The sequence below is a fragment of the Oratosquilla oratoria genome, unplaced genomic scaffold, assembly GCF_046742065.1.
Source record: "Oratosquilla oratoria isolate Oo_2021 unplaced genomic scaffold, ASM4674206v1 SCAFFOLD72, whole genome shotgun sequence".
NCBI classification, from domain to species: Eukaryota; Metazoa; Arthropoda; class Malacostraca; order Stomatopoda; family Squillidae; genus Oratosquilla; species Oratosquilla oratoria.
The window spans coordinates 638589-648588 of record NW_027467736.1 but is presented as its reverse complement, the minus strand read 5'-3'; the positions used below and the strand labels follow the sequence as shown (position 1 = coordinate 648588).

The following is a 10000-nucleotide window of genomic DNA, read 5'->3' as shown; positions in this document are numbered from 1 at the left end:
GTCGCCCCAGCGTCCCGGTTGGCAAGTGACAAGGAGTTGCCCCATCGTCCCGGTAGGCAGGTGACCAGTCCCTGGTCACCCCAGCGTCCCGGTAGGCAGGTAACTGTGTGTGTGAGATTGTGTGCCTCTTGGTGTGTTTGATTGCATACATGTGTGAGTGCCTGTATGAGTGTTTGTATGTGTGACTGACTGAGCGCATGTTTGAATGCTTGTGAGTGCTTGCAGTGAATGGAGTCCTGGTCTCCCCAGCTCGGCTCGGGCCTGGGCTCGGGCTCGGGTCTGGGCTCGGGCTCGGGGTCGGGCTTGGGCTCGGACTCGGGTCAGTGCTCAGACCTGGGCTCGGGCCTGGGCTTGGGCTCGGGCTTAGTCCTGGGCTCGGTCTCGGGCCTCGGCTCGGGCTTGGGCCCTGGCTCGGGCTTGGGCTCCGGCTCGAGCTTGGGCCCCGGCTCGGGCTCGGGCCTGGACCTGGGCACGGTCACGGGTTCGGGCCTGGGCTCGGGCTTGGGCTCGTGGTTGGGCCTGTGCTCGGGCATGGGCTCGGGCTCGGGTCTGGGCTCGGGTCTGGGCTCGGGCTCGGGCCTGGGCTCAGTTCCGGGCCTGGGCCTGGCCTCGGGCTCTTCCCCGGGCTTGGGCTCGGGCTCTTTCCCGCGCTCGGGCTCAGACCTGGGCTCGGGTCTGGGCTTAGGGTCAGGCTCGGGCCTGGGCTCGGGCTCGGGCTTAGGTCTGGGCTCGGGTCTGTGCTTAGGGTCAGGCTCGGGCCTGGGCGCGGGCTTAGGTTCGATCCTGTGCTCGGGCCTGGGCTAGGGCTCGGACCAGTGCCTGAGCCCAGACCCGAGGCTGAACCAAAGCCCAGGCCCCAGCCCAGACCTGAGCCCAGGCCTGAGCCCAGGTCTGAGCCCGAGCCCAGGCCAGAGCCCAGGCCCAAGCCCGAGCTTGGGTCCAGGCCTGAGCCCGAGCCCAGGCCCGAGCCCGAGCCCAGGCCCGAGCCCGAGCCCGAGCCCGAGCCCAGGCCCGAGCCCGAGCCCAGGCCCGAGCCCGAGCCCAGGCCCGAGCCCGAGCCCAGGCCCGAGCCCAGGACCGAGCCCGAGCCCAGGCCCGAGTTCGAGCCTAGGCCCCGAGCCCAAGCCCGAGTCCAGGCCCGAACCCGAACCCGAGCCCAAACCCAGGCACAAGCCCGAGCCCAGGCCCAGGCCCGAACCCGACCCAGGCCCGACCCGAGTCCGAGCCCACGCCCAAGTCCGAGCCCAGGCCCGAGCCCGAGCCCAGGCCCGAGCCCGAACACGAGCCCAGGCTCGAACCCGAGTCCGAGCCTGTACCCAGGCCCAAGCCCGAGCCCAGACCTAGGCCCGAACCCGAGCCCAGGCCCGAGCCCGTTCCCGAGCCCAGGCCCAGCCCGGGCCCAGGCCAGCGCCCGAGCCCAGGCCCGATCCCGAGCCCAGGCCCTAGCCCAATCTCGAGCCCAGGCCCGAGCCCAGGCCCGAGCGTGAGCCCGAGCCCGAGCGTGAGCCCGAGCCCATTGTTATTATTATTATTATTATTATTATTATTATTATTATTATTATTATTATTATTATTATTATTATTATTATTATTATTATTATTTATTATATTATTATTATTATTATTATTATTATTATTATTATTATTATTATTATTATTATTATTATTATTATTATTATTATTATTATTATTATTATTATTATTATTATTATTATTATTATTATTATTATTATTATTATTATTATTATTATTATTATTTTATTATTATTATTTATTATTATTATTATTATTATTATAATTATTATTATTATCATTATTATTATTATTATATTATTATTATTATTATTATTATTATTATTATCATTATTATTATTATTATTACTATTACTATTATTATTATTATTATTATTATTATCATTATTATTATTATTATTATTATTATTATTATTATTATTATTATTATTATTATTATTATTATTATTATTATTATTATTATTATTATTATTATTATTATTATTATTATTATTATATATTTTATTATTTTATTATTATATAATAATACGATAGCGTGTGTGTTATTTATTTATTTTGTGTGTCACGCTTACATCAAAAGCAACGAATATTAGGACAGAAAAAGAAGAGCATATTCAGCTTTCTGTATTACTGAGGCCGGGGTCTTATACGGGTGCACAATTCCATTGTATCTTATCACAATAGAATCAGGGGATATACACGGGTACAATATACTCGTATCACCAATTTCGTTCATTTTCTATTTTCTCAAGTAAAAATACCTTTGCTGAGTAGTAGCACCATTTACAGACCCTTCACAATACATGTAAATAGTATTATTCTCTAGTAGTGTATTGACTTTTCATGTACAATCTATTTCGGTCCATGTATGTTGCAGTCACTTTCATTTAACTTGTCTAGCAAATATGTAGGCTATGCGTGGTTGACTGCACAGCCATGAGTATACATGTAGCTTATGTGTTTATGTGCCTTCACACAGTATCTAATTCAGCGAGGCGTCAGGAATTTTCAACTGGGACTTGCGCCTCCTTTGGGAAAAGAAAACAACATCAGGAAATTCTCTAATTATATTTCTTATTCTCTTAACGAGAGCATGGTCAAATATCGAGAAATTGATAAAAAAAAAAAAGCAAAAGTATTGCCTTATAACTTTAGTTTTCTATAGTCTCTCATAGCGCCGCTCACCATTTTCTGTACTTGTTGACCTCCTTCCATATCCTTCGGAAGCCTTGGGACGGGAGGTGTGAACACATCCTGGACCTGTATACTGCTCGTTGGTGACTGGTGAGCCCCGTTCTCTCCCAGTCTTCTGCACACGTCCGTGGTAATAGCTGCTCTTTTCTCACATTCATTCAATCAAGGCTATTCCTATGCTTTATCTCACTTGTTATATTTACCTAAAAATAGTAAGTAGCCATTAGTTTATTGGTGAATTGAAATCCGTTTGTATTTCGTCAGTAGCTAGATGTGGTGTTTATGATCATGTATTATTGTAGTCACTAGCAGTGTCTACGATTTTTTTTTTTTTTATTACTTGAGGACAAAACATCCTGCTCTTGAAGACAAGACCAACGTTTTCCTTGAAAAAAGAGGAAAAAACGACGAAGAAGAAGAAAATCCTTGAACCAAACTAAGTTGGATGGTACTGGGTTATTTCGACAACAAACTTCAAAGTTTAATGACGCTTCCTGTGAGATCGCCATGTTGACTGCAAAGAGCAAGAAGAACCATAAGATCGGAGATTCTCTCATAAAACCAAGTCTACTTCGTCCAGCAAAACTCGTTCTGGAGAAAGAGTGCAAACAAGCTTTCCCAGAATTGACTATCAAACTATACAGTCAAGGAAAGGATCGATGAACTGTCTCAAGAAACCAAAGATTTAATTCTCGACCATTCTCCTGTTTTTGCCATCCAATGTAACGAAACGACCGACATCGCCCAGTGTTCTTACCTACTGGTGTATGCTCGTTTCGTGTTAGGCAACTGTGTAAAAGAGGAAATACTGTTCTGGCACCCAATGAAATGTTGCACAAGAGCAACAGCTATTTTTCATGATGTATCATACTTTTCTGGAAACAAACTTTGGTGGAGTTCGCTGCTGGTATGGGTGTGCACAGATGGAGCTCCAGCCATGCTTGGTCTGCAGACTGGATTCATCACAAGGGAGAAAGAAAAAAAAATCACCTGTTGTAGTTACATACTGCATCCTTCGTTGTGAAACCTTAAGTGCTGAAACAAGGGACCTCTTTAACATGACTGTCAAGGTCCTCAACTTGACCAAGTGTGGAGCCTAAACAGTCGAGTTTTCAAACTGTTGTGGAAAGATATGGAATCTGAAGATGAAGCCTTGATTTTTCACACGAACGGACGATGACTCTCAAGGGGGAATAGGTTTGGACAACTTTATGAAGAACGAGAAGTAGCAATATTTCTAGATTCTCATCTGGAGGTAGGGCTCCATGACAAGTTCGGGTTCGGGCCTGGGCCTGGGCTCGGGCTTGTGCCTGGGTTCGGGCTTGGGCTCGGGTTCGGGCCTGGGCTCGGGCTTGGGCTCGGGGCCTGGGCTCGGGCTCGGTCCTGGGCTCGGGCGTGGGCTCGAGCTCGGGCTCGGGCCTGGGCTCGGGCTCGGGCCTGGGCTCGGGCCTGGGCTCGGGCCTGGGTTCGAGCTTGGGCTAGGGCTCGGGCTCGGGCCTGGACTCGGGCTTGGGCCTGGGCTCGGGCCTAGGCTCGGGCTTGAATCTGGGCTCGGGTCTGGGCTCAGGCCTTGGCTGGGGCCTGGGCTTTGGTTCAGGCTCGGGTCTGGGCTCAGGCTCTGGCCCGAGCACAAGGCTCGAGCCTAAGCCCGCACCCAGGCCCGAACCCGAGACCGAGCCCAGGCCCGAGCCTGAACCCTAAGCCCGAGCCCGAACCCAGGCCTGAGCCCGAGCCCGGGCAAGAGCCCGAGCCCGAGCCCGGGGAAGAGCCCGAGGCCAGGGCCAGGCCCAAACCTGAGCCCAGGCCCGAGCCAGTGCCCGAGTCCAGACCCGAGCACAGGCCCTAGCCCAGACCCGAGCCCGAGCCCAGGCACGAGCCCAGGCCCGACCACGAGCCCAAGTCCGAGCCCAGGCCTGAACCCGTGCCCGTGCCCGTGCCCGTGCCCAGGACCGATTCCGAGCCGGGGCCCAAGCCCGAGCCGAGGTCCGAGACCGAGCCCAGGACTAATCCCGAGCCCAAACCAAGGCCAGAGCACAGACCCAAGCCCAGGCCCTAGCCCAGGTCCGAGCACAGACCAGAGTCCGAGCCCAGGCCTGACCCCGAGCCCGACCCCAAGCCCGAGCCCAGACCCGAGCCGAGATGGGGAGACCAGGACTCCATTCACTGCAAGCACTCACAAGCATTCAAACATGCACACAGTCTAACACACAGATACCTGACAACCGCGACGCTGGGGTGACCAGGGACTGGACACCTGCCTACCGGGACGCGGAGGCAACTCCTTGTCACCTGCCAACCGAGACGCTGGGGCGACCGTGGAACGATCGCCTGCCTACCGGGACGTTGGGGTGACCAGGACTCCATTCACTTCAAACACTCACAAGCATTCAAACATACACTCAGCCAGTCACACATACTAACACTCATACAGGCACTCATGTATGCAGTCAAACATACCAAAAGACACACCCTCAAGCACACAGTTACCTGCCTACCGGGACGCTGGGGTGACCAGGGACTGGACACCTGCCTACCTGAACGCTCGGTTAATACCTTGTCACCTGCCAACCGGGACGCTGGGGTGACCGTGGAACGATCGCCTGCCTACCGGGACGCTGGGGTGACCAGTAAATCCATTCACTTCAAACACTCACAAGCATTCAAACATGGACGTAGGCAGTCACACATACTAACAATCATACAGGCACTCATGTATGCAGTCAAACATACCAAAAGACACACCCTCAAACACACAGTTACCTGCCTACCGGGACGCTGGGGTGACCAGGGACTGGACACCTGCCTACCGGGACGCGGGGGCAACTCCTTGTCACCTGCCAACCGGGACGCTGGGGCGACCGTGGAACGATCGCCTGCCTACCGGGACGCTGGGGTGACCAGGAAATCCATTCACTTCAAACACACACAAGCATTCAAACATACACCTATGATGTCACACATACTAACTCTCATACAGGCACTCACACAGGTATGCGGTCAAACACACCAAGAGGCACACCCTTAAACACACATTTACCTGCCTACCGGGACGCTGGGGTGACCAGGGACTGGACACCTGCCTACCGGGACGCTGGGGCAACTCCTTGTCACCTGCCAACCGGGACGCTGGGGCGACCGTGGAACGATCGCCTGCCTACCGGGACGCTGGGGTGACCAGGACACCATTCACTTCAAACACTCACAAGTATTCAAGCATGCACTCAGCCAGTCACACATACTAACACTCATACAGGCACTCACACATGTATGCAGTCAAATATACCAAAGGCACACCCTCAAACACACAGTTACCTGCCTACCGGGACGCTGGGGTGACCTGGGACTGGACACCTGCCTACCAGGACGCTGGGGCAACTCCTTGTCACCTGCCAACCGGGACGCTGGGGCGACCGTGGAACGATCGCCTGCCTACCGGGACGCTGGGGTGACCAGGACTCCATTCACTTCAAACACTCACAAGCATTCAAGCATGCACTCAGCCAGTCAAACATACAAACACTCATACAGGCACTCACACATGTATGCTGTCAAATATACCAAAGGCACACCCTCAAACACACAGTTACCTGCCTACCGGGACGCTGGGGTGACCAGGGACTGGACACCTGCCTACCGGGACGCTGGGGCAACTCCTTGTCACCTGCCAACCGGGACGCTGGGGCGACCGTGGAACGATCGCCTGCCTACCGGGACGCTGGGGTGACCAGGACTCCATTCACTGCAAGCACTTACAAGCATTCAAACATGCACCTAGGCAGTCACACATACTAACACTCATACAGGCACTCACACATGTATGCAGTCAAATATACCAAAGGCACACCCTCAAACACACAGTTACCTGCCTACCGGGACGCTGGGGTGACCAGGGACTGGACACCTGCCTACCGGGACGCTGGGGCAACTCCTTGTCACCTGCCAACCGGGACGCTGGGGCGACCGTGGAACGATCGCCTGCCTACCGGGACGCTGGGGTGATCAGGAATCCATTCACTTCAAACACTCACAAGCATTCAAACATGCACTCAGCCAGTCACACATACTAACACTCATACAGGCACTCACTCATGTATGCAGTCAAACATACCAAAAGACACACCCTCAAACACACAGTTACCTTCCTACCGGGACGCTGGGGTGACCAGGGACTGGACACCTGCCTACCGGGACGCTGGGGCAACCCCTTGTCACCTGCCAACCGGGACGCTGGGGCAACTCCTTGTCACCTGCCAACCGGGACGCTGGGGCGACCGTGGAACGATCACCTGCCTACCGGGACGCTGGGGTGACCAGGACTCCATTCACTGCAAGCACTCACAAGCATTCAATCATGCTCATAAGCAGATTCAGATCTCGCGTTCTTCCCTACACACATTCACCCAAACATATAGTCAACCTACAAGCACACCGTTTTGCGGGGATTTCCGTGCGCTATGTACCTTACAAATCAGTCTTTCAGTCTTTTGCGCTACGGGACATGTGCTGTTATCACGCGGGACCATGACACACATGCACGAGCACCACACGAGACATCTCGCATCCCACGATGCAGCATGTGGACATGCGTGTGCACTTCATGGGTCATACACACACACAGACTAAAGCAAACACGCAGACACAATATAGGAGATAAAATAGTACAGTCAGACATCATAAGTGATTTCAAAGTCAATGAAAGCATAGATATGAAAGCCTGCGACTATACATTTTATCTTCTATATTGTGTAAATACATACGTGATCTTACTTAGACAAAGTCACTTACCTTACTTTCCATGGTGCCTATAAGCTGCCAAGCGACGTCAATTTCTATTAAACGCCCCTTCTGTCTGGAAGGTGAAGAAACATTGAAATCAAGGAGCGTAAGCAAATTCAAAGCTATCTTTGACTACAATCGGGACTATGCGAACATAACTCTTATTCTATGCATTGCATCTAGACGAGTACACACGTTCTATCTAATTGGCAAAGTCACTAACCTTATAGCCAGGGATCCAAGCGACGTCTGGTTTCCTGAAGTCGTGTGGTCGGGCGTCTGAAACTGTGCGGGTCCTCCAAGTTCCCCGACGGGCGAGGCGCGAGGGAGCCTGGAGAGCAAACCGAAAACAAGAACACAGATATGGTCGCCCAAAAGCTAAACGGTAACAGTGTGTATGAATGACTTTATTGTGTGCACACACATAATATATGTGTGTGTACATATATATACATATATATATATATATATATATAAACATATATGTATATATATATGTATGTTTGTGTGTGCATACACACACACACACACACGCACACCCATACATATGTATATATATATATATATATATATATATATATATACATATATATATGTATATATATAATTCATATATATATATATATGTATGTATATAAATATATATATTCATATATATATATATTCATATATGAATATGTATATATTGTTGGCATCCTTCTGCCTCGGGAGACAATGGAGTTCGCGTATTTTCTTTTTTTTATGCGCGTGCGTGTGCTTGTGTGCGAGTTCGAGTCCTTTTATTTGAATATTATAAAGATTAATAGGAATTACCCGGTAACAATCAGGTGTCATCCCAACTCGTAATTTTTTCCCAAGAAATCGAAAGAAATCCCTTGGAGCGAAAATCATCGGAAGATTGGCGGAGAACCTGAGGCTCCTGCTGACTCCGACGACCTCCGACAGACTCGGGTAATTTCCGACAGATTTTTTTGCAGACTCTGACAGATACCGTTGCAGAATCTGATCAATTCCGACGGAATGGTGCATTCTGATAGACTGCAACAGAATCTGATTGGATGAAAGGTTCTAATAGAATTCGACAGATTTCGGCAGACAGACGGAGTTGAGTAGAAAGACATGTAGAGAACTGAACAGAAGATTTACTTCACGAAAACTGGGACACAATTCAAAAACCTAGAACCACTATTCTGAAAAAAAAGGAGGGACTAAGAGAGGAAAAGGGAGAGATGGGGAGATGGTGTGAAGAAGTGAGAGAGAGATGACTGACTGACTTACTGACTTGACTGACTGACTGACTGACCTGACACTCCTCTGTTCTTGCACTCTCACCTCTTAGCACTTGGGAGTGAGTGACTTTATCATCAGACCCTCAGTAGCCTCCCTGAAAGAAAGGTGTCCCGTTGCAGACATCTGTTGTCATCATCCCTTTCGCCACTCGTCTCTTCCCCAAGCGCGTCCTCATACAGAGAGCATAACGACGGATCCTTTCATCTTGCCGTTAACTAAGACTATTCCTCTCTCAACCTTGATTCTGATGATTATTCCTCTTCCGTTTAGGACGAGACCGATAAGTCTCCACTTGCCATTCACCTCTCCTACATGAGGACATAAGAATGAAGGAGACTGCAAGAGACCATAAGACCTACACTAGGCAGTTGCATGTTCCCATCCATAAAGTTGTCTCTTCTTCTTTTAAAGCAACCAGTGGTTTCGGAGCTCATTGGAATAGTTATCAAGTCTATTCTATTCGTTAATCACTCTACTGGTAAAACAGCTCTTGCCTATTTCCTTTTTACTTCCATTCATTTAGGGCGGTCCTTATTAGTACACTCTGAGCAAGTTGGAGCACAGTAGAGGGAAAAAATTAAAAACGTGGACTACAACTCTACTCAACACATTTTTGGGTCCTTATTAGTTCTCTCTCTCTCTCTCTCTCTCTCTCTCTCTCTCTCTCTCTCTCTCTCTCTCTCTCTCTCTCTCTCTCTCTCTCTCTCTCACACACACACACACACACACACACACACACACACACACACACACACACACACACACACACACACACACACACACACACACACACACACACACACACACACACACACACACACACACACACACACACACACACACACACACACACACACACACACACACACACACACACACACACACACACACACACACACACACACACACACACACACACACACACACACACACACACAGACACACACGTACGTACGCACACACATACATACACACACACACACGCATACACACACACACAAACACACACACACACAAACACACACACACACACACACACACATACACACACACACACAAACACACACACACACAAACACACACACACACACACACACACACACACACACACACACACACACACACACACACACACACACACACACACACACACACACACACACACACACACACACACAGTCTCTCTCGACGGCGTAGTGGTAGCGTT

At 49.9% G+C, this 10000-nt stretch overlaps 1 pseudogene; it reads left to right on the top strand.

Moving 5' to 3' along the window:
* LOC143023948 (uncharacterized) overlaps positions 1-4573 on the top strand; it is a 23653-nt pseudogene extending 19080 nt beyond the window's left edge.
* Positions 4574-10000: the final 5427 nt, after the last annotated feature.